The sequence below is a fragment of the Benincasa hispida genome, chromosome 9, assembly GCF_027475165.1.
Source record: "Benincasa hispida cultivar pf3 chromosome 9, pf3_genome.v1.1, whole genome shotgun sequence".
Classification (NCBI taxonomy): domain Eukaryota; kingdom Viridiplantae; phylum Streptophyta; class Magnoliopsida; order Cucurbitales; family Cucurbitaceae; genus Benincasa; species Benincasa hispida.
In genome coordinates, this window is record NC_143486.1 from 62,037,935 (window position 1) to 62,046,188 (window position 8,254).

At 33.8% G+C, this 8,254-nt stretch overlaps 1 pseudogene; it reads right to left on the bottom strand.

Annotated features, from left to right (window-relative positions):
- Positions 1-1,717: 1,717 nt before the first annotated feature.
- Positions 1,718-7,929, bottom strand: LOC120084821 (strychnine-10-hydroxylase-like; annotated as a pseudogene).
- Between the last annotated feature and the right edge of the window lie 325 nt (positions 7,930-8,254).

The window sequence follows — 8,254 nt, forward strand, 5'->3', positions numbered from 1 at the left end:
CAATCAAAATATATTGTGGTAACAACGGAGCTGTGGCAAATTCCAAGGAACCTCGGATTCATTATAGAGGCAAGCATATAGAACGAAAATAGTATTGCTCTTTGATATGCAATAACAGTATGTCTTGAGCTAATGACTGAGCTAGAGTAGAGGGAAGATGAATTGAGAGTAGGATAAAATTTTTCGGGTACTTTTTTATTTTCGAAAAAGTTTCGTATCTTAGTGTTTCGTTCATACATGGCTTCGATTGAAGAAAAAAAATACTCTTTTATAACAAGTCTCAATTGAGTGATTATTTGATTTTGATATGTGATGCGACCCTCAAGACTGTTGAGAGTAGAGAAAGGATTCGAGGAATGGAGTGAATGAATGCTTTATAAAATTTATGATTGAGTGTTATGATCTTGCTCGGGATGATCAAGTCTTAATTTGGAGGTGTTTGTTAGCTCTTAGAAAGAGTTATTATTCCTAGATTAATTCTGGCTCGTTAACGAATTTTACATAGTTATTTCCCCATTTTGTAGGTACTGAGCGATCGTGAGATGGAATTGGTGATTTGAAGCTAAACAAGGTTAATTTGAAGCAATTAAAAGATGATTTAAACTTCAGGGCTTAAAAAAAAATTGAGGCAACCAAATTACCATCAAGCATAGCCAACCATCGAGTTCTCTAGAGTCCAATTCCACCAAGAAAACGAGTATTGAGCAGCGCGGAAGAGAGCAATGAGTATCAAGTAGAAAGCAACGAGTATCGAGTATCTGGCAGAACACTCAATGTTGCAACGATCTTGTCAACGTTGGTCCAACGCTCATTCGATGCTTGAAGGTAGTAGCATCAAACGTAGGGCAGCATTGCAACACTTCCCCAAGCGTCATGACACTCAGAAGTTAAATCAATGCAAGCATTGCAACACACCTCTACGCTCGACATTCAACGCTATAAAACAATGCACTTAGCATTGCAACGCCCTCTTTTATTCATTGCAACACTACAATAATTGAAATTTGATGAATTTTTCTGACATACTGATTTATTAAATTTCTTGTATGCAAAATCATTCTAGCCTATGCATAATTGAGTGATTAAGTTGCACATATTAGGATCGCATGTTTAAGGTCTAGACTTTTTATAGCCAAATCCATGTATGCCCTAGTATAATCTTCCCAAATAAATCGCGCTATAAGATGTGGCTTTTCGGCTGGTAATGTGTTCAACAATTGAATCCTTTACTTAATTCTTTTCAGTTTTAACTCGTAGGTCGCTGAAAAGGAAAAGTTTAAAACTGATTTAGGGCTAATTTAGATTGTTATCAAAATTTGCTAATTGAGCTATTGGAATTTCTAATAGGTTGAAGGGTTCACATAATTGGATGAACTAACTAGTAACTAATGATAGAAAATAAAAAGCATGCAAACTAATCCCAAAACTTTCCATTAATTTGATTCAATCTCTTTTCTATTCTAACCTTTATTTATTATTCTCCTTTGTTTGGCCTTTAATTTATTTTGCAAATAAAATCTAAATAACCAAAACCCTTTTCTTTACTTGGAATTCATTTATCGATCTAAGCTAATTCAACAGTCTCCTTGTGGATTTGATTCCAGTCTTATCACTTTGCTATATTTTTTGTTTAAGTCGCGGGTCGGTGAAAATAAATTATCTTTGCTCGAGTTGGGGGTACTTAGGACATGCTAGTCTCGGAGTCCAAATAATAGTCTTATACATCAGATTCTTTCACTTGTCTCTCTCTCCCAACTTGTTCGTCTAATTCAAGTTGAGCTTTCTTGAGTACTTCTTGATTGTTGAGAAGTAAAGAAAGAGCTCATATCATTGTTACCACTGTAGTGTCAAAACCTGCCAATATGAGAGATTACACAAGCTTCAACCAATTTTAATTAGTAAAAGGGCATGGGAAAGTCTTTGAAACGTAGGACTTAAAATAATCTACATATAAAATCCTATAATTTTAAATTAATACTTTTGGACGTTAATTAATATGCTATCCTAATAGAAACCGAATGATGCAGGTGTGTCATCAAATTTTTAATAAATTAGCTACCACATCAATTTTATTTCATCCTTTTAATGGAAAAACTATTCTAAGAGTATTCTTTGAGATAATTTCAGTTCCATAAAATTTAAAATGAAAAAAGTTCAAAGTCTAAAGGTCAAGCTTAATTATATTACATCAATCCTAAATTGAAGAGTATTTTCTATAATTTAATCATTTATTAATAACTTGGATAAATGTAAAATTTACATTAGAAAAAAATCAATTATTCAAAAGCATTTTTTTATTATTAAATGTCTTATAAAAAAAAGGTACTTAGGGTTAAATTCTTTGGACTTAGAAAACCTATTCATTTCAAATATAACTTTTATGAAATTATAAAAAAGGGTCACCCCAAAGTAAATGATAACTCTGTATATTGTTTTATACATCCAATAGCTATTAGGTGATATAGTACTAATATGTGTGACCTTTTTTGAATAATTTTTTAACAAACAAACACTTTTTTTGCGATGCACCTCGTAAGATACAACTATTTTTTGTACAAAGCAGTCTAATCATACACACATATATATATGTGCATATGTATATATGTGCATATGCATGTATATATATATATACATGTACATATGTGCATGTGTATATATATACATGTGTACATGTCCATATGTGCACCTATATATATGTGTGAATATATGTGTATATATATATATATGAACATATTTGTACATATGTGTGTGTCAAAATTGTTTCTGAAGAGAGGTAAAAAGAATTGACGATGCGATAAACTATATTGAGTGCCTGTGATGCACAAAAATGAATACATTTTATGATGCATTTAAATATTTTTGTTTTTTTTTAAAAAAAATAAAACACAAAACTTGATTTTTTTTTTTTTAAAAAAAACAGTATACATACCAAACACGTAGACTTGATAACTGTATTGGCATCATAGGTTGAAAGTTGTTTGCCATCATCTTTAACGGCTGAAAGCATCACATCCATCAAGTCATGCGCCTCAAAATTCCTATTTTGTTGATGCTCTTGAAGCCATTTATCAAACACCTGTCTTCTTCATGGCCTTCTCATGTCCTCCCAAATCTAACCACTTTAGAAATGGAAACGAATCTGAAGGAATAAACACTACAAACAATTCAAATAAATCCCTCAACGCCTTTCGATAATCTTCATTACCACTACCACTTCCATCCATTGCCGTTGAGAATTGCTTTCCAACCACTATCCTGAATATGATGTTTAGGATAATATCTCCAAACCACGTCTTCATCTCCACCAACACTTTCTTCTCCTTATTATTTTTGTTTTTGACACATAGCTCATATAGCTTCTTAACTGAACTTTGAACCTCCGATATTCTAACGTGTTGGAGCTGCTCGAGACGATGGTTTGTGAAGAGTTCCATTGTGGTTATTTTGCGAACATAACGCCAGTGTGAACCGTAGGGGCTTAGCCCTATCATGGCACAGTCATAACCAAGCAGCTTTGAAGATTCAAGCTTTGGACGAGAGGTAAAGGTTCTATCGTTTGTAGTAAAACACTCTTTTGCTATTTCCCAACTACTTACGATCAAGGCTCTCTTCATACCCAATTTCAAAGTAAAGATGGGGCCATAGGTATCACCTAATCTTGCAAAGGTTATGTGAGCCGTTCTTTTGCACATAGCAAATGGAGGTGACCGATCGATGGCCAACTGCCAGCAGGTTCAGGTGGGAGTCGGTTTTGATGACCTTTAAGGACTCTTTGTAGATATGTTGAAGATAACATGAAGAAAGAAGAGAAGACCAAAGATTCCGGACACCATGGCGGCAGATGAAGAGAGTTGGAAATTTCCTTGTTTGTGAAATGAATGCTCCGAGTTTGGGAAACATGGGGTATATGTTATATGTAAAGAAAAGTAATAAAATGAAGAGAAAAACTTCCATGCTCCCTTTGATGCACTAATTTAGGTACATCTCAAGTGTAATTCCATAAAATATTACCATGTGACTTTTTTTTTAAAGAATAATTTTTTTATAATTACTCTCTTGAATGGTAAAGAAGTGGGGATCCTATATGTTAGATGCAACCCAAGCTCCACCTAATCATTGCTCTAAAATGTATCAAAAGCCACGCTAATTTTTATAAAAAGAAACTTGGGTGAAACCCGTATAGAACCAATAAAAAAATTGTCATGTGGTTATTAATGTTTTCTAAAAAAATTATTAAAAATAATTATTTTTCGTGTGTAGAAAAAAAGAAATATGGACTTAGACTGCACCTTTGCATCTCACTCAAATTGTTCAGTTATAATGTCGTAACTTGATAAACTCTTTCATTATAATTTTTATTTTTTTATTTTTTTTTTAGTTTTTATCATTCAGATGTAAGATGAATAAAAATAAATACATCTTGAAAAGTACTTTAAGAAAATTTTATAGAAAGTTGATCAATGGCTATATTTATTTTTATTTATTTTTAATTATTTTTACAAAGATAGCCATCGACTTGGCACATTCATGATATTAATATTTTTATAGCTTTTCTTGTATTGGTCCATGGTAGTTGTTCGCATGAGATTTCAAGAGAAATTTATTTCGTGGAACTTTTTGTATTTGTATTAATTTTATGGAAAGTAAATACAATCTCTACTATATAGTATTTTGACGCTTTGAAAATAAATTATAATCTTTAAACTAGTTGATCTTCTTGAACAATTGGCCTTTAGGCTTGTTGATCTTCTTGGGTGATCGGCCTTTGGTCTTGTTGATCTCCTTGGATGATCGGCCTGGGCTTGTTGATCTCCTTGGATGATCGGCTTTTGGGCTTGTTGATCTTCTTGGATGATCGACATTTGGGCTTGATGATCTTCTTGGACGATTGGCCTTTGGGCTTGTTGATCTTCTTAGATGATCGACCTTTGGGCTTGTTGATCTTCTTGGATGATCGGCCTTCATGTTGTCGATCTTCTTGGAGGATTTAGTGTTCGCACGAGGCTTTCGAAGAAACTTGTTTCGTGTAGTTGAATTTGAGTTGGTGTTGATGTTGAAGTTAGTTTGATGCGATGTGGTTCGATCTATGAATGTATTCTCTTTGGGCTCTCTGAATGTAGAATTGCCTGTATCTTCAAAGGACTTCAGTCTCTGCTTGCATCTTCGAAGGACTTCAGTCTTCAGAATGAAGACTTGGTTAGCTTCAGGAGTCAAAGAGTATTATAGAGAATTCCCTCTAAGCTTTTTGGAATGCAGAATTGCTGACCTCTCCAAATGAGGATAACTTCTCTATTTATAGGGTTCATAGATGGACTGCATGGGCTTGGGCTTGGTTGGTCCATATACCTGGCTTTTGGGCCCAATTAGTTGGATTTGAGCTTAATTTGACATTTGGGTCCAATTCAGTCCATTTTATGGCTTAGTTAGACTTTAACCCATACAATAATATCAAATTGGGTCAAATTAATCTATATGATTCAACGGTTAGGATGAAACAACGTGTCATCAAAATTTGTCTTCAAATTCAATTCGGGACATATGTCAACATCTAATTGGACCTAAATTTAATGATTTAGAGTTTCGTCATTAATTTAATAAATGACGTGGCAACTTGTGATTAGTCCAAAATTTCTCATTCAACAAATACCCCTTTCGAGATTTATGAACATATATGGGTGGATGAATCTCGAAAAATATAAAGTTGAAATCAAAATCCAAATATAACTATTTTTTAATTTGACCTCAATTAATGTGTCGGTCAAAGTATGAATTTAGTTTATAAGTTTAACTTGAATTTGGGATCAAATTTGAAATATAGCCGAATTTACGAAAAATTTTTAGCTTTGTCCCAAAATTTGATTTGGATTTAAGATAAAATTTGGGATATACCCAAATTTTAATAAAAGATGAATTGAAAATTTTTTCTTATCCACAATTTATTTCGATTGAAGATATATAAAAAAAAAAAAAAAAAAAAACTCGGATTAGACAACTTGAATTTGAAAAAAAATAGGAATATGGCCACATTTTAATTTGAGATTTTACCCTAATTTGATTTGGATTTAAGATAAAATTTGGGATATGCCCATATTTTAATAAAAGATCAATTGAGATTTTTTCCTTATTCGCAATTTATTTTGATTGAAGATAAAAACTGAACATGATACTTGAATTTGGAATATGGCTAAACTTTAATTTTGGATGAATTTTAGATCTTTTCCACAAGTTGATTTGGAAATGGAGATAATAGCCTAAATTTAGATGAATTTGATATAAAATTGGAAGATGCCCAAATTTTAATTTGAGATTTTACTCATAATATATTGGCTGGAGCATAAAAGTCTGATGATTTAGATTTGGGATAAAATTCGGAGTATGCCCAAATTTTAATTTGAGATTTTACTCATAATATATTGACTGGAGCATAAAAGTCTGATGATTTAGATTTGGGATAAAATTCGGAGTATGCCCAAATTTTAATTTGATATTTTATTTACAATTTGATAACAATTTGATTTTGAATAAAATTTGGAATATGTCCAAATCTTAGTTGAAGATAATTGGAAGACAAAATCTAACAAAATTGAATTAAATAGGAATTTGTTTAACTTATTTTTTTAATTTTAATTTGAAATTTGGATAAAATCAAATTGCCGTTACTGTAGCATGATTTATCGAGCTATTTCATCCAAATTTAACTCAATCTTCTTTTCAGAAGGCATCTTCAGAATTCGTTCCTTCAGCATGAAGCACCTTTCAATTGGGTGACTAATGACCTGATGATACTTGCAGTAGTTAGGATCATATACTTTTCTTGCTTGTTCCGGTTGCTTGCATTTCGGTAGCTGAATAAGTTGCTTCTCTAGCCGTTACTCCAACATATCTGCCACATCAGAGTCAGGGAATGGATTAACCTTCTCTTGTCTTTCTTTAAGAGTTGGACGACACTTCTCGCCCTCATTGTGCCTTTTTTTGAATTTTGTTTGCTTTCCTTTGGAGGAAAATTTTTGTGGGGTCACATGAACGACCATAGATTCTTTTGTAGCACTATCCACAATCTTTTCAGTGCCCTTGGATTCATTCTTGTATTTTCTCCCTTTTGGGACTAGGAAATCTTTAGTTCCCCTGTTGGCGATGCTCAGCTCCATATCATGAGCACGTGCCAACTCCTCAAATGTACGAGCTTTCATCCCTTATAGGATGTACAAAAGCTCCCAATGCATGCCTTGAGTGCACATTTCCACTGCAGATAATTCAATGAGTCTTTGCAATCCAGACTCAATGCTCTCCATCGGTTGATGTAATTTATGACTGTTTCTCCCTTCCATTGTTTGGTGTTTGTCAGCTCCATCATTCTAACAATGTGCCTTGTACTGTAGAAGCGGTACAGAAACTCCCTTTCTAGCTATTCCCAACTGTCAATCACTTCTGGCTCCAAATCAGTATACCAATCGAAAGCATTTCCTTTCAAGGTATGAACGAACTGCTTGATTAGCTGGTCTCCTTTGGTTCCTGCATTTTCACAGGTTTCAATGAATTGTGAACATGATGTTTTGGATTGCTTTTTCCATCGAACTGCTGGAACTTTGGATGTTGATACCCAGCTGGCATTCTTAGGTTGTCGATTCACTTGGTGTACGGCTTGGAGTACATAAAGGAGAACTGTGATGGTCTTCCGTACTGAACCCATATGGAGTTTGTAATCATATCCTGTAGTTGTTGAATTGACAAGGTGGAAACAGAGGTAGATTGTTGCAACTAGTCTTCCTGCAAGATAGTCTTTCCTTTGTCATTGGCTTTTATAGTTGGAGATTGACTCGACTCAGCAGTTTCTTGAGCCTGTATTTCATCTCTTAAAGCAGCAATTTCATGATCTTGCTCTTCTACAACTTTCATTAGGATATTTATCTTTATCTCTATCTCTGCCATGGTCGACTAAGTCGTGACGTCAGTCATCATGATAGACACTACATCAAACTGTGATTCTTTCTCTGATGGATCAGTAGCAGAAGCATAGTTGTCAAACAAGGATTTTTTCTGATGACGATCCCGCCTGTAAAAGATTCCATCGACTGGTCCTAGATTTCCTCCGTGATGACAAAGTTTATGTAAGTGTTGCTTGCATAGCTTTGGATGCACCTTTCTTTGGTGACATTTGTAGATTTGTTGACTTCGATGACGAGAGAGAGATGAGAGGTAGAGATGTCCCACTAGGAATGCCAATTTGTTCGCACGAGATATCAAGAGAAATTTA